The 17,842-nt window shown below is 41.7% G+C and overlaps 1 protein-coding gene across 3 annotated transcripts in view; it reads right to left on the bottom strand.

The window, feature by feature from the left end:
* Positions 1-5,919, bottom strand: part of SLC38A9 (solute carrier family 38 member 9) — a 57,855-nt gene extending 51,936 nt beyond the window's left edge. For 2 of the 3 annotated variants that reach the window (XM_070743338.1, XM_070743337.1), the window contains exon 1: positions 5,808-5,919. The gene's annotated coding sequence lies outside the window, so the exon portion shown is untranslated. The remainder of the gene's footprint in view (positions 1-5,807) is intronic. The other variant, XM_070743339.1, reaches the window with a different exon arrangement.
* Between the last annotated feature and the right edge of the window lie 11,923 nt (positions 5,920-17,842).

The raw sequence follows: 17,842 nt of genomic DNA, 5'->3' as shown, positions 1-17,842 counted from the left end.
AAATATAATTTAAAATATTTAAAAAAGAACCCCATTTTTCTAACAAACACACACACAAACATACCATGCATAAATTGTACATGCCCGGGGGAGATGTTTCAGTTCCCCCATGCCTGACGACAAAGGTGGGTTTTAAGGAGTTTACGGAAGGCAGGGAGAGTAGGGGCAGTTCTAATCTCTGGGGGGAGTTGGTTCCAGAGAGTCGGGGCCGCCACAGAGAAGGCTCTTCCCCTGGGGCCCGCCAACCGACATTGTTTAGTTGACGGGACCCGGAGAAGGCCCACTCTGTGGGACCTAATCGGTCGCTGGGATTCGTGCGGCAGAAGGCGGTCTCGGAGATATCCTGGTCCAGTGCCATGAAGGGCTTTAAAGGTCATAACCAACACTTTGAATTGTGACCGGAAGTTGATCGGCAGCCAATGCAGACTGCGGAGTGATGGTGAAACATGGGCATACCTAGGTAAGCCCATGACCGCTCTCGCAGCTGCATTCTGCACGATCTGAAGTTTCCGAACACTCTTCAAAGGTAGCCCCATGTAGAGAGCGTTACAGTAGTCGAACCTCGAGGTGATGAGGGCATGAGTGACTGTGAGCAGTGAGTCCCGGTCCAGATAGGGCCGCAACTGGTGCACCAGGCGAACCTGGGCAAACGCCCCCCTCGCCACAGCTGAAAGATGGTTCTCTAATGTGAGCTGTGGATCGAGGAGGATGCCCATTTGTGAACTTCTCTGTCCATTCAAGGCTAAGAATGCATCAAGAAACAGACATGCACCTTATACTGCTGCTTCTTGCACATTTCCTAAAATGGACAGATGGACGTCCCACTGCAAATTTGCTGAGTGGAAGGAACTAACTGATGAGTATACAACTTTTAAACACAAGGATTTTTTTTTTTCATCTTTATTGCAACACACAAGCATGGAGAGCTGTGTCAGCAAAAAAGATTCCTTGAAACTTGGGATCATACTGATGAACGGCAAAGCAAATCTGGTTTTCTGTTCCACATATTAAAACAGATCGGAGTTTATTTTTACATAAAGTTGCAGCTTTTGCTTGAGGCAGATTCAAGCATGACGATTCCATAATTTTGAGTCTCTGTTATTTAAATCAACTTCAAGCGATTGAAGCCATCTGAAGAAATTTTCCTTTCAATTAGCCAACCATTCTTTTTTGCCTCATCCCTTTGTGGCCAAAATCCCAATATATTGTAGAGCTGGGGATTCTAAAATCCCAAGAAAAGCTATGAAAGCTTTATAGATTTGCCATTAGGAAAATTTGTACTGAAATGCTGGTCTTATCTCAGACTTGATTGCATATAATGTTCTCTACAAGGAAATGCTTCTAAATCCATATTTCTCAAACTTGGCAACTGTTAAGATGTGTGGATTTTAACCCACAGAATTCCCCACCCAGCTATGGGGATAGGAATTGAAGTCCACAAACCTTAAAGTTGTCAAGTTTGAGAAGCACTGTTCTGAATAGAATAGAGTGGAATAGAATATAACAGAATAGAATTCTTTATTGGCGAAGTGTGATTGGACACAGAAGGAGTTTGTCTTCAGTGCATATGCTCTCAGTGTACATAAAAGAAAATATACATTTGTCAAGAATCATGAGGTACAACATGTAATGATTGTCATAGGGGTCAAATAATCAGGAAACAAGCAATATTAATAAAAACCTTAAGGTTACAATTAACAAGTTTGCTTACAAGTTTAAATCCCTTTACTTCAACTCATCCGAAAGCCTAGGCAGCCTTCTGTCCAAATTGCAGACACTTCATACAGTAGTGTGGCATCACTACAGTGCTGCTGTGGCTTACAACATAATACATACAAACTTACCATATTTTTTGGAGTATAAGACACACCCATTTCCCCCCTAAGAGACTGAAAATTTGGGTGCGTTATATACTCCGAATGTATCTTTTACTAAGCTTTTTTTTACCCCAAGGAAGTGCTAACATGATCTTCTTTGCTAGCTAAGCGATCTTCCATCTGCCTGCTTCTTTCATTGCTGCTCTGTTTTGACAATCAGCTGGACTTCTGGGCTTTAGAAGACTTTTTTCAGCCCTAAGGCCAGTGAAGCCATCTTCCCTGCTTTGCCAGCAAGCAATCTTCTGCCTTTCTTTCAGTCATAACAAGGTGCTACCAAGTGAAGTGATCTTCCCCTTCCAACCAGGGGATAAAAAGCAAGCACGTGTGCTCAAAACTAGCAAACTAACATGCTGAAGCTGACCAAAATAAGGACTAGCCAGATCAGGGGTAGGCAAAGTTGGCTGTTCTATGACTTATGGACTTCAACTCCCAGAATTCCTGAGCCAATCGTGATAGCTCAGGAATTCTGGGAGTTGAAGTCCACATGTCATAGAAGAGCCAACTTTGCCTACCCCTGAGCCAGATGAATACCTGGAAGGCAGATTATTTTCCCCCTATTTTCCTCTCCAAAAACTAAGGTGCGTCTTATATCCCGGTGCATCTTATACTCTGAAAAATACAGTAGGTGATGTTTGTTTTCTCTCAAAACAACGTCTTGGTATTACTGCACTAGTGAGTATAATTCCCATTCCAATGAGTATTTCTGGAAAGATTGGATCCAGAGACCAATCACCTGGGATTTGGTCCAGTTGGAACATTTTCACATTTGTCTATGCAGACATACATGTCACCACAGTTCTTCACTTCTAAATCAGAATGCTCCATCTTGCTATCATCTGATGGAAGACTTGTGGACTTCAATCAACTCCCAGAATCCCTGAGTCAACTGTGCTAGCTCAGGAATTCAGGGAGTTGAAGTTCACAGATCACACAAGAGCCAACTTTGTCTACTCCTAATCTGATGGATCAAGTCTGATCAATGACTAGGAATAACTGAAAAACCACTGGACTAAACACTTATTCCAATTAACGCAACAGACTGTCCACAGTTTATCATGATGTAACACATCAGTTTCCTTAGCTGCCAGTCTTAGATGCCCTAGGCCCGTCTTTCTTTACTGAAGAGATCAGGAAAGCAATCTTGCAGAAGAGGTCAAATAAGGCAACAAGATAGGAGCTACCAAGTCCTAAACCCAAATACCTCGCAGGCATTCCAAGACACGTTGGAAGACTTCTGGTTCACAAAAGAGATGCTTTATGACTTCCCTGACACTACCTCTGTAGCTCACTTTAAAATAAGGGAAGCAAATCAGACTGCAGGAATTTCGGAGATGTCTCACTATCCATATCAACTCTGCTATCCATCGATGGCAGGATCTTTGCTGGCATTCTCCTGACCAGACTTGCCACTGTCTCAGAAAGGAAAGTCCCAGGCGCAGAGTGTGACTTTCATCCAGAATGGAATACGGCAGACATGCTATCTATAGTGAGGCAAGTCCAGCAGAAGTATATCAAGCAGAGCAAGCCCCTTTGCTCTGTCTTTATAGGCCGACAAAGGCATTTGCACTGTAGACAGGGAGGCTTCCTGGATTATCCTGAGACATTATGGAAATGGAATTTCCATGGAATAGTGTCTCATTATTACAAGACAGAATGACAGGGCATGTTCTTTATGAAACAGGATTATGGTGCTAGCCACAATCCTGATTGAATGGCTCTCTTTTTGACCTTTGCTGGTGAGAGCCTCCAGAGTTTTTCAAGAAACCTTCTTTGCAGATGACTGTGTGCTCTCGTGCAGAAAGACCGCAATCTACAGTTGTCACTGAATAAATTATCAGATGCTGATAAGCTTACGGCTGATATCGGCCTAAACAAGTACTAAATACCAAACTTGTAAAATGAAAGGTCACTATTAACAACAGCCCACCTGATAAATGTAAACAACTTCAAATATGTGGGAATCATCATCGCAAACAATGGGTATTTGAACAAAGGAATTGACTACAGGATCAGCAAGGCTAGCCAGGCACAGGGGCAGCTGCGTACTAGAGTGCTCAGCCAACACGTCCGTTTCTCCACAAAGCTAAAACTCTACAAAGTTGTGATTACCCCTTTCCCTATATACAAAGGAATAATCAAAACAACTGGAGATATTTCACAGACATACTCTTCCATCACGTCTGTGACCCCCTGTGCCCCTTTTTGATTTCCAGGTTGATGCAGGAGGCTTTACAGGCCCAAAATGGGGCTTGGGGGGGCTCACGTGACATGGCCATGCTCCGTTTTGCACCTCTAAACCCTCCTGCATCAATCTGGAAGCCAAAACACGGCAGGCAGCTACTTCCGACCTTTGCAGCTGGGCATGACTCTGTCCCGAGACACTGGCCTGCTGCTACCGCCTCTTTGCAGGCACGAATGGATTGCACCCATTCACCCAGGTTGGTGCAAACGTCCTGCACAGTCTTTGCTGGTGCAAAAGGCATGCCGAAGCAAACAGCATGCATTCAGGACGCAGTGAGGACATGGGTGCACAAATACAATGACAGCATCCCCGATACATGCACCCCTGCACATGTGCACCCCCTGGGCATGCTTGTGTCCCCTGTATGTACCCCACACCCTGCGCATGCACAGTAGAGACCTGAAAACCAGCTGGCCGGCAGGAGATGCGCACATATGCATGGTGAAGCTGGGCTGGGGTGACTACTGGCATGCCCACAGAGAGGATTCTGCATATCACCTGTGGCATGTGTGCCATAGGTTCAACATCATGGATGTTGGGTCTCCTGCTTGGGCTGGGGGTTGGATTAGAAGACCTACAAGGTCGAACTCTATTAATTTGTTAAAGCCTGTCCCACTGTGATACCAGATGAAGGATCTAGAACAGTGATTCTCAACCTGGGGGTCGGAACCCCTTTGGGGGTCAAACGACCTTTTCACAGGGGTTGCCTAAGACCATATGAAAAGACAAATTTCCCATGGTGTTAGAATTTTTTAATTTATTATTTATTTATTTATTAGATTTCTATGCCGCTCTTCTCGAAGAAGGGCTAAGAAAGTAAAGCTTCTATTCTGGCACCTTGGAACATTTTTTAACAATCAGGCGTTTACAGTGGGGGTGTCCCTCTGACCTTCCTGCCAATCAACTTAAAGCTCAGTTGGGAGAATTGGTGCTAAGCTTATGGTTGGGGGTCACCACAACATGAGAAGCTATATTAAGGAGTTGTGGCATGAGAAAGGGTTGAGAACCACTGATCTAGAAACTGCAGCAGCTGTGGAGCCCTGTCTTATGAAGCCTTTGAGGCATTGTCAAAAACGGAAAACTGTGAGCCGCATAATAGAATAACAGTTGCTACAACAATGGACGTCCTGTGTCCCCATTGTGCGAGTCTGTACTTCTAGACTGGGATTGCACAGTCAACTCCGAGCCTAGAGATGGACAACACCGTGTTTCCCTTGAACTCAGACTAACATATGCGAATACTGTAAAAGCATATGAACTAGCACGTCTCTTACTCCAGAATACGTACTATACAAGAACGACTAAACTAGCAGCAACCAATTCGTTTACAATTCTAGCGACCAGATAGATTTGCTTTGTGAAAACCAGCGTCCAATCAACCAAAATTATGCTATCTTTAATGCTACTACTACCGAGCACACCACATCCCAAATATCCCTCAAGAATCCCTTCTTCTCAACCGCAGAATTAAATACGGAGCGAACCAATCCTTGAAGCCACCGGTGATTTTAAAAGCTTAATTTGGGGCTAATGTCCTAGCTAGATGGTTTAAATATTCTTTTTTTTTTTGTAACGATGTGTTCGAAATCAATTTTATCGGACCGGACACCCAGAACATTGAATCGCGTCGATCCAATGCAGACTCTCTATCTGGAAAGGTATGTACAGTATTTTTCTCTTTTTTTTACCGAGTCTGGAGCTTGATTGTCGTCTCGTTCCGGCATCTCCCAGTCAGATAGAAAAACAGGAAGAGCTATTGCGATTATTAAGCACAATGGGGCTCCCGCTCAGTCTCCGCCCTTATATTAGCACTTTCGTCACGGAGTTTAACACATCCTCCACGATTCCCGGGGGGGGGGGGGACATGGCTCTTTACCTCAGAGATAAAAAGTAGAGTTGCTCACTCCGCCTGTATGGAGTTAAGCGGCTGGCCGTAGAGATAGAAAATGTAGACAAGCCATGCCATTTCCCCGCTCTTTTATAGTAGTTACATGAAAGCGTTCAGTATGTATTGCGTAAGAGTTAATGGAGCATTAGGTGTGTGCTGAGTAAACTTTTAGGAGTTTTAACAGAATGCCAGACACCGACCTGGTGGCCTCTCCAGATTCCTAAGAGGTCAGTAAGGGACGTACATAAGCGCACTAGAGTGCCTTTCATCCCCTGTCCTATAGTCTCTCCTATATCTCCTGTATCTTCTATACTATACTATTCTAAGGGGCGAGTACAAGTGCACTAGAGTGCCTTCTGTCCCCTGTCCTATTGCTCTCCTATATCTCCTATACCTTTCTTCTATTCCTATATCTCTCCTTCTATTCTTTCATTAATATGTTCTATTACTATACCTTCTTTTCTATTATTTCTTAGATATATTTTACTATGAGTATCTCCTCTATAACCTTCATCATGTATTTTACTATGTGTATACCCACTAAAACCCTCATTGTGTATTGGACAAAATAAATAAATAAATAAAAATAAATAAATACTATATCCTCTATAACCTTCATTGTGTATTATTGTGTATTGGACTAACTAAACAAATAAACAAAATCAAATCCCAATTTCCTCTTCTCAACAGCTGTAAATACGATTGTTTTCACCAACACAGCAAAGAATTAAACATAGCTTTTATTATGCTTTCCAGCAGGTTATAGAGAAACCACACAAGGAAAGTCAGGACCATCAGGGTAGAGCAAAATTAAACTAGATTGTACGTAAAGAGAAAAGCTGGCAAAAGAAGATTTAAGATTTAATTGGATTTGTATGTTGTTCCTCACCGAGGACTGGGGCGGCTCACAACATGTACAAAAAACAGAAAAAAACCCAGTAATAACAATCCAATTAATAGTACATGAAAACAGTCTTAAAATTTCTAATTAAAAACTATCACTACAATTCATTCAACAATCATACTAAACATTCATTATCAAGAAAGATCTTGATAATGAACTGATCCAACTGGGACCACAGATTTTAAAAAAATAAAATAAAACCTCTCCATCCTGTATGAGAGAATTGGGCAGTGAATTGTAACCTTGCTTCAAGGTTTACAATCTCCTCCCTATTCTAATTTGATCAAGAGTAAAGCTGTGTTTAAAAAATTGGAAAGAATTCCAGAAGTCATGCTTGGTATGCTTTCTCTGATTTTATTATGATGAATAATAATTCCAATTCTGCTGTCTGACAAAAAGAAAGATAAATATTTCCTTCTGTTATTAATCAGCATGGAGTACAACATATTCAGTTTATAATGCAAACAGTCTGTGTAACTTGTATACAATTGGTTTCATAATAGAATCTCAATACTACTATTTTCCCCCATGGCAAGATGCTAGACAAGGAGTCAGGCTTAAGTTATCTCTTCGCCCTGCTTACAAACCTTCAGTGGAGCAGCTGATTGACCAGTTTAAGATAAACCCCAAGAGTTAGGTGATCAAATATGTCAATCAATGCACTATTATATCTGCTAAGTTTCCAAAGTAATAAGACAAATGTGTTAAGTTTCCAAATTGTTTTATTCAAGAACACTATTAGAATTCCCAGAAAAACCTGATGGTGAAAATCTAATTTAGTCTGCACCACGAAAGGAAAATTCTATTATGCCTAGTAAAATTAATGTCAGACTAGATTTATGAAATTGTACTGCAAGAAATCAAGATATCTCTTAATAAGTAATAAAATCCACAGTCGGTAACCCAATTGTATATTTACTGTTGCCAAGACAGAGGTGCCTAAAGTTGAAAAAGCACTTTATTCTGCTAGTGTTGCCCTGAGTGTGACTCACATACAAGCCTGCAAAAACTAGAAAGGTTATTACAGAAGACTTCAATCGTGTTCTTCCTTCTCAAATTTCCAGACTATGTGAAGGCACGTCACATTGGGATTCTGGGAAGGGATAATATAGAGAATGTTAAAGTCCAGTGAAGGTGAACCTATGGCATATCGACTGGCACGCAAGCCATCACCCTAGCTCAGCTCCAACGTACATGTGTGTGCCAGCCAGCTGATGTTTGGCTCACAGAGGCTCTAGGAGGGCATTTTTGGCTTCCAGAGAGCCTTCGGGGAGATGCGGGAGGGCGCTTTTACTCTTGCCCAGCTCCAGGGAATCCTTTGGAGCATGGGGAGGGTGGAACACGAGCCTACTGGGCCCACTAGAAGTTGGGAAACAGGCTGTTTCTGGCCTCCAGAGGGCCTCCGGGGGTGGTGGTGATGGTGAGGGAAGCTGTTTTCGCCCTCCCCAGGCATTGAATTATGGGTGTGGGCACTTGTGCATGTGTGATAGCCTGTGTGCACGCTCTTTTGGCACCTGAGGAAAAAAGGACTCGCCATCACTGTTATAGTCTATTAATCATCCATTGTAAATGTCTATCTGCTACCCCCTCCTCTGCAGCAGCTGATCCAGGTAACTAATGTTTTATTTTGCAAATGCCATCATCCCAACTCCATGGATCACATATTACAAATAACCCATTTAGTGGACAGGGACATGAATGAGTGCAAAGTAGTGTTCTTAAGAAACCTACAGTAAGGCCATCATTTTAATCCCATCCCATCATTATCCATAAAATAGAGGTGATGCACATTTTTCCTACTCAGCAATTGGGAAATAGCAGCACTGGGAAGAAGGGGAACTACATGTAGATTACTAATCACTTGCCTCTGGAGGCAGAATTGAGATTGGCTCTTGGACAGACTTGATTTGCTTTGCAGACTGAAAGAAAGTACATTAAAGTGGCAGTCTGGATGCCGTTTGGGAAGGAGAAAGGACACTACAAAATGAAGTTGATTTATAGCAAGGGTAAAGTGTAGCTGGTATTAAATTTACTAAACTTAATTTAATGTTCTTCCCTCAACATTAATCTGCTTGTTTTGGAAGTGGGATTTTCCTTTTCTTCACAAGTAAATATAGCATGAGATTTGGAACCACCATTCTCTTGGCAATTGGTTCCATTACCACCCCTTTTGAAATTAAAGTTAAGTATTTATGAACTTGTAAGCCTTCTTCTGCCTGACTCAATCCTAGCTGAAGGAGAAAATCATAACCATATGTATCCAGGCAATATATACTGCTCAAAAAAATAAAGGGAACACTCAAATAACACATCTAGATCTGAATGAATGAAATGTAATGTAATTGAATACTTTGTTCTGTACAAAGTTGAATGTGCACAAAAGCATGTGAAATTGTCAATCAGTGTTGCTTCCTAAGTGGACAGTTTGATTTCACAGAAGTTTGATTTACTTGGAGTTATATTGCATTGTCTACGTCAGTGTTTCCCAACCTTGACAACTTGAAGATATTTGGACTTCAACTCCCAGAATTCCTCAGCCAGCGAATTCTGGCTGGGGAATTCCAGGAGTTGAAGTCCAGATACCACCAAGTTGCCAAGGTTGGGAAACACTGGTCTATGTGATCCCTTTATATTTTTTTTGAGCAGTGTATGTACCCAGGCAATGATAACACATTCAGTTTGGAAAGATATTGCCCAGGAATGCATTCTTCACAACATGGCACCTTGTTTGTACATCTGCAGACTACAAGTAGTCCTCAGTTTACGACCACAATTGAGCCCAAAATTTATGCTGCTAAGGGAGAAAATTAGCTGAAAAGGGATATAGAGTAGAATAGAAGCCAGAAATATATGGGGGGGAATAGAAACCTAGTGCAAATGAATTAAATATATTTAATGGAAATGACAATCAGATGAAAGATCCATAGACCGGTCTAGAGCTATAACTGAACTAGGAACTGGGTTTCCTATCTATATATGTTTGTATGTGCTGTGTTTGTGTATAAAATAAAAAATATAAACAAAACGAGAAATTTGTAAAGTGAGTTTAGCCCAATTTTATGAGCTGTCTTCTCACAGTTGTTAAGTGAATCACTGCAGTTAAGTTGGTAGCACAGCTGTTAAGTGAATCTGGCTTCCCCATTGACTGCTTGCCAGGTCGTAAAAGGTGATCACATGATCTCAGGACACTGCAAAGTTAATAAATGAGTTAGTTGCCAAGTGTCTAAATTTTGATCACATGACAATGAGGCTGCTGCAATGGTTATAAATGTGAATAATAATCATAGGTCACTTTTTTCAGTGATACTGAAGGTCACTGTCGTAAAGTCAAAGACTGTTGTGAATTAAGGACTACCTGTATTAAACTCCTCAAGACTATAATCTGATGCAGATACCTAAGCCAGCTATTACCATCTTTTTCTTCTACTTGCCTGACTAAGGATTTTAACCACAAATTGACTGATGAGAATTGCCTCAATCTGTACTTCTTGGTGTTTTTCTCATGACCACTTTGGCTGACTTAGGAGTTCTGTCACACAGTTTCAATTGATCAAAGGTGCTTTTATTCCTCACTTGATTAGTATATTTGGGAAGAGTTCCATTAAAACAATTATTCATAATATAGTAACTCCCATGTCTCGCAATGCCCAGGTATAACTTATTATTTTATTTATTAAATTTATATGCTGCTTTTTTTGCTACCAAGAGACTCTTATTCACCTATTTAAGTTCAGTTAGGCAACAGGCTGAGGAAGGCTGTAAAAACAAGGAAACTTGAAAAGGAAACTTTTTGGAAATAAATTGTGTGTTGTTATGGCAATATTCTGAAAATAACAGAACAGATGTTTGTTGTCAACATCATAGAATTTGACAATTTTGGAAAATTATAACAGAATGAAATTAAATGTTGAATTTGCTTTTAACCTGCCATTTTTTGCTATTAGATTTACTAAAATATTTCTATAAAGTATACTGTACTACTGTTGAACATGGAAAATTAAATTGTAAGACTATGCATTAACAGTTAAAATTATTGTATACAGTATTTGAAAAAAAACAAATCTAATGTAGAATTTAATATGGAAACCATTTTTAGACTAAAGGTCTAAACAACCCACTCTCTAACACACAATTTGGTTTCAGGAAAAAATTATCCTATAATCTGCAACTCCAACACTGCAAAAACATACAAACTATACAACTCAATCAAGGTAAAGCAACAGACACAATTTACATAGACTTTTGTAAAGCCTTTGATTCAGTAGTACATGACAAACTATTTCTCAAAATAAAATCTTATGGCATCTCTGGGCCCCTACTTGATTGGATAACTGTGTTTCTGTCAAACAGACAACAAGTGGTTAAAATAGAATTTTCTCTATCAAATCCTGCACCTGTCAATACTGGTGTCCCTGTATACGTGAAACCAAGCAATGCAGGAGAGCTAGAGGCCGCCATTGAAGCATCTTGGTCTTCCATAATATCCCAGAAGTGCCACAGGCTGATAGCCTCAATGCCATGTCACATTGAGGCAGTACTTGCTATAAAAGGAGCCCAAACCAAATACTGAGTACATAGGCATGCTTATACTTTTCAGAGATCCTTATTTTATTGATTGCATGTAATATTCAAATTTTCTGAGATTGTGGATTTGGGGTTTTCATGAGCTGTACACCATAATCATCACAATTATCACAACTTATGGCTTGAACTAATCTTGCTTTGCATGTACAGTAATGAGTCTCTCTCATATATTATATCTCTCATATATTACCTTTTAAGTTGCATTACTGAAATAAATGAACTTTTGCACAATATTCCAATGTTTCGAGTTTCACCTAGCTCATAAAATTATCTGCCAAAATGTCCTACCTGTCAATGACTACTTCAGCTTCAACCACAACAATACATGAGCACACAATAGATACAAACTTAATGTTTATTTTTATTTTTATTTTATCATACAGATATAGTATTGTATTGTAGTATGTTTAGCATAATATAAGTATAAATTAGAGATAGAAAAGATAAAAAAGACATTAGGACAGGAACTGTAGGCACAAAGGTGCACTTATGCACGCCCCTTACAGACCCCTTAGAAAAGGGGAGAGGTCTATTGTAGATCATGTATGGTTGAAGATTTTGGGATTGGGGGACGAAACAACAGAGTCCGGTAGTGAATTCCAAGCGTTGACCACTCTATTGCTGAAATCGTATTTTCTGCAGTCTAGTTTGGAGCGATTTACATTTAGTTTGTATCTATTGCATGCTCTTGTGTTGTTGTTGTTGTTGTATGATTTTATGAACAACAGTTAAATCAGTTCGGAGGCAGCCTAGCTGTAAATTTTCTAAACATAGTAATTGAAGTCTGGAGGAGTAAGGTAATTTGTTGCGTGAGGAGGAGTGGAGGACTCTTCTTGTGAAGTAATTCTGGACTCCTTCAATTGTATTAATGTCTGTTATGCAGTGTGGATTCCATACAGGTGAGTTGTATTCAAGAATTGGTCTGACAAATGTTTTCTATGCTCTGGTTAGTAGATCAGTGCTTCTAGGAAGCTGTGCTGGCTGACAGAAACTTGAACCTGCTGTTCTGCTCTCCATTTTGTGGAAAAACATAAAAATAATCCCGGCCAAACAAGGGGGGGAAATAGAAGGAGAGAGCACTCTGCACACCCGCTTCACTTCCTGAAAGGAGACGAGAAATCTAATAGCTTTTCCCTTTCTTACTTGATTTGGAGGTTTAACCGCTGTTTGATCTCCGTCACGATAACCAGAAAGATTCATTCCTTGTTTCTCTCCTGTGGTGTCCTGACTTGGATCTTCCCAAGGGATCCTCCAGGAAATTGGCTCCTCAGGGGGATTTGATGGATTCCTCTTTCCCTCAGGATCTCTGATCACCATAGGGCAGCACTGCTCCTTCTGCTCCTCCGCCTGGCTCAGGAGGAGGCCTTCCGCCAGGGCCACCGCCTGGGAGCTGGTCTCTGCTCCACACTCCCGCACCCAGCCCCCCATCTCTGGGGGGAGAAGGGACAGGAGCCGCTCCAGAACCACCAGGTCCACCATCTGGGCTTTGGTGTGCTTCTCTGGCCGCAGCCATCGCCTGCACAAGTCGTGGAGTCGGCTGCAAAGTCCTCGGGAGTAACTATGACTCTCTTAAGGGTATAGTTACAGAGCTCGAGCGCCTCCACGTGGCGACCGCTGGGGAGGGATCGTTTACGATTCCCAAGCTAAGACTTGAGCCACCGCTCTGCCTGGTGTCAACTGGGAGAGGGCTACAGTCGGTTGATAATTATAACTCAATTAGTCCTAATCCCTCCGGATGATGGACTCAGACTGCCGAAGGGACAGCAGCCCAGTTAGAATGGTGCAACTCATGTTCCCGTGCCAATGCGGCGAGCAATTCCGAACCAAACGAGGCCTGGGGATGCATAGAAAGCACATGCATCCGGCAGAGGTGACCGCACTAAGAGTGGCAGCCCTGCCCCAAAAACGTCTCCGCTGGTCCTCTGAAGACAATAGTGCTTTAAGAAGGCATGCTAACAACTACTGGGTAGCTGGAGCCCAGAAAAAGAATGTAATAGCGCAACTCATTCCACACTTCCCCGGCCGCTCCCATGAGGCCATCAAAAAGCGACTGCAATTAATCCAATGGTCCACAGAGAGAGAAAGTTGCAAGCAGGGGGATAGTGAAAGCAATGAGGCATGCCTGGAAAAACCGGAGAGTCCGGCCCGTTTGGAGGAATCGGATAATGCTCACAATTATCGTGTTAATGGGTATGCCGCAAACAGTACCACCGGCACAAGTCCCGACCGATTGGAGTGCCCCCTACTTAGGTGGGACCCGACAACACCGAATTGGACCAACCCAGAGAGACAGCTACCTAATCCTCGAGCCAGCAATGAGCGTACCACCATAGCCCCAGGCCACGATCCAGCCTAATTCTGGATTCGTGAGCTCCTCGCTGCCGCGACCAGTCAAAACAACCTTAAAGAACGCAAAATGGGGGCGGATGAGTTGCTCTAGTTAGCCCGGGATCTACAGAACGGAGGCAGTAAAAAGCAGTGTAGAGCCCGCCTTAACGATCATGCTAAGGCCTGGTTTCCACATAAATGGAAGCCTTCCATGCCCAGAGAGACCACTGCCAATAAGAAATGGAGCTCAAATTCCATCCGGAGAGCAAACTATGCCAACATACAAAAGCTCTATAAGCTCCGCCGCAATGACGCTGCCTCCACTGTACTATCCGGGCGCTGGAAGAATGCTTACAAGGGCCCAAAGCCAATGCCAGCAGGGATGGATGAATACTGGTCCTCAGTGTTCAAAACACCAAGCGCTTGCGATGACATCAAGCCCAGAGACACGTCATCGGTTTTAGGGTCTCTAATAGGGGTTATAAGGCCGTTGGAAGTCACATCAGCTCTGCAAGGCATGAAAAACAGTGCCCCTGGTCTAGATAGAATATCTGCAGAGGATATGCTGACATGGGACCAATCATCACTAGCAGTGTATTACAATTTGCTACTAGCTGCCGGTGGCCCACCCAAGCACCTGTCGTGCTCGCGGGTGGTGTTCCTCCCTAAGACGGACGAGCCTAATAACCCGGGCGACTATAGACCAATTTCCATCGCCTCGGCCATCCTGCGGGCGTTTCATAAAATCCTGGCTTGGCGCCTCCGTGACTCTGTACAACTCTCACCCCTCCAACATGCGTTTCTTCAAAGGGACGGCTGCCTTGCAAACTTGACTGCAGCAAGAGTGATCAATGCAATAGAGTGATCAATGAAATTCATTAGCTGTGATTTCTTCCCCAAACCGCAAAAACTTTAACCTAGGCTTAGACTATCTACTGTTGACCTCAACCCATTCCTAAGAGATCTGTAAGGGGTGTGCATAAGTGCACCAACGTGCTTACCATCCCTGTCCTGCTGTCCTATTGTCCCCATTTATTTGTATTTATTTTGTTTATGTTTATACCTATACCTGCTATCTTGTACATCTTTGACAAACAAATAATCAATCAATAAATAATAATACAGGCAGATTTCTGACCAGCTTTTTCAACTCAGCATGGCCATGTTAGGAGCTGATGTTCATCATAACTGGAAGTCATTAGGCTAAGAATATACTGATTTTTCAGAACTATAGTATTATAAAAAAGACTGGAAGTTGATATTTTTAATTTCTCTTTCTATGCAACTGTTAGAGAACTTGGAGCTCCATTATAAAAAAATGCTGATTAATAAAATAAACTGAATATAAAAATGCCAATAAAGTATATAAAGTACAGCATACAACACTGTTCATCACTTCTCAAGAACACTATTGCAGAGCTTCAGTTGTCGTTCGTGTGCATGAAGTGTGCGCAGCTTAAGTTGTTGTGCATGTGCATGCGCAGGAAGCAAAATGTACAAAAAAAAGATGGTGGCGCCCATTGGACTGGTACCATAGCGGCCATGTGCAAATTACGGAGTATGGCAGCTGCTACCGGTGTGCCCTCCTCTACCTTACCGATAGCAACCCACTACTGCCAGTTATACTAATGTGAAATTTGCTGTCTTCATTGATCCTTATTTTGCTATTAATTCACGTCACTTGATTACCACACCAAATAATGGTAATCATGTAATCAGTTCTAACACTCTGCAGAATTCTCGTTTAATTCTGTAAATTAAACAAATATTTCGTTGGGGTTAGGAATAATGTAACATTTATTTAGTTAAAATATAATTAGCGTAAATTTAAAACTTAGTAACCACAAAAAAATATATCAAAATTGAACTCTTTCTTTTTAAAGGAAGGATGATGCTTAGTTTTGCATAATGTCTGAAATAGCTATGCTTATTTTGGATCACTATTTGCTCTTTATAGAAGCAACTCTTTATAGGAGCAACTGCTCTCTACATGGGGCTACCTTTGAAGAGTGTTCAGAAACTTCAGATCGTGCAGAATGAAGCTGCGAGAGCAATCATGGGCTTCCCTAGGTATGCCCATGTTACACCAACACTCTGCAGTCTACATTGGTTACTGATCAGTTTCCGGTCACAATTCAAAGTGTTGGTTCTGACCTATAAAGCCCTTTATGGCGTCGGACCACAATATCTCCAGGACCGCCTTCTGCCGCACGAATCTCAGCGACCGGTTAGGTCCCACAGAGTTGGCCTTCTCCGGGGCCCGTCAACTGAACAATGTTTGACGGGACCTAGGGGAAGAGCCTTCTCTGTGGCGGCCCCGACCCTCTGGAACCAGTTCCCCCCGGAGATTAGAATTACCCCCACCTTCCTTGCCTTTCGTAAACTCCTTAAAACCCACCTCTGCCGTCAGGCATGGGGGAATTGAGACATCTCCCCCGGGCCTATACAGTTTATGCACCCTTATGCTTGTGTGTATGTTTTTTCTTTTTAATTAGGGTTTTTTAAGTGACTTTTAAATTATTAGATTTGTTGTATATTGTTTTATTGTTGTTGTGAGCTGCCCCATTCTACGGAGAGGGGCGGCATACAAACAAACAAACAAACAAATAAAAATAAAATAAAATAAATTATTGAAAATCTTGAATTTGTAGTTGGTTTGTCCAGAGAACACGCCAGGCTTTCCTCCTCACTTTTGCTCAGACAAGTCACGTACTAACTTGCTCAGGTACATACAGCAGGAATAAATTTTGACAGGATCAATAATTGCTGAGACTCTCTCAAAGAATGTGCTGTGAACTTTCCTGGTAGCTTTGCTTGAAAACAATAGCTTATGTAGCGGAAGAAGTTATGACTGGACTCTGGCTTTGTCTGTACAAGTACTGGCTTATACATGCAGAGTGGGAACAAATATGTGCAGTAATCTACCTTTGTATAGACAAGCTACACAGATAAAACTGGAGACTGTCGAAACTTTCTTCCCCACTTCTGCACATAAGTGACCCATATCTAGATGTGTATTTAGTTCAGATATGGAACCAAAACATGTGGCTAGACATGGGACTAAAGGTGAAGAAAAGGAACACATCTTCTAAGCAAAGATGTTTCATAGAAAACAGGGAAAAAACCCCTAAGGCCATTGAGATAGTCTTCCCACTTTCTGTCTCCTGCAACCCGTCCCTCAGATAACAATGTTGTTTTAAGTGCAATACAATACATCCACCTGGTTGATCTCTCCCATTCCCCTAAAGAGAGATGGGGAAAGGGGAAAGCAAGCAAGCCATTACATTAAGACTGAAACCAGAATTCAGTCTATGAAATTATGAAGATGTAGAGAAAACACAGGCTTGGCTATGAGGATATAGGGAAAACACAGCAGTGGAAAAATTGGTGGGCAAGTTGGCACTCATGAAGAGGCATAGCAATCTTGCCCTAAATAGTCAACTCTTTAGAACATTTTGGATTTTAACAGGTCTTCCAAACAAGTGGCTTGTTTTGGATTCATAGCAAAGCACCTCTTCTATTTTATGCCCATTCTTACTACAAAGATTTCCCCCCCCCCAATTTTGATTTCATCAAAGCCATTGCCCTACAAACACCAATCCAGTTTAGTTCAATCCAGTTAACCTACTTAACTTTTAAACAATTAATCATATGACTCCAATTTTTTGGTACAAAATTGAAACAAACTTAGTTGCAGGGTTTGTTACATGGAGCACTTTTGGATTCATAGCAAAGCATGTCTTCTATTTTATTTAATTTATTTATTTATTAGATTTCTATGCCGCCCTTCTCAACAGACTTTTATGCCCACTGTTATTTACAAAGATTTTTCCAATTATGATTTCATAGAAGTCATTGCCCTACCAGCACCAATCCAGTGTCAATCCAGTTTATCTACTTAACCTTTACATAATTAATTTAATCATGATTCCATTTTTTTGGTACAAAATGAAACGAACTTAGTTGCAGGGATTGTTTGTTACATGGAATACTTTTGGATTCACAGCAAAGCACCTCTT

This window comes from Erythrolamprus reginae, chromosome 2 (assembly GCF_031021105.1).
Source record: "Erythrolamprus reginae isolate rEryReg1 chromosome 2, rEryReg1.hap1, whole genome shotgun sequence".
In the NCBI taxonomy this organism is placed as follows: domain Eukaryota; kingdom Metazoa; phylum Chordata; class Lepidosauria; order Squamata; family Dipsadidae; genus Erythrolamprus; species Erythrolamprus reginae.
The sequence above is the reverse complement of the archived record's forward strand: the minus strand, read 5'-3'. Positions and strand labels throughout refer to the sequence as shown.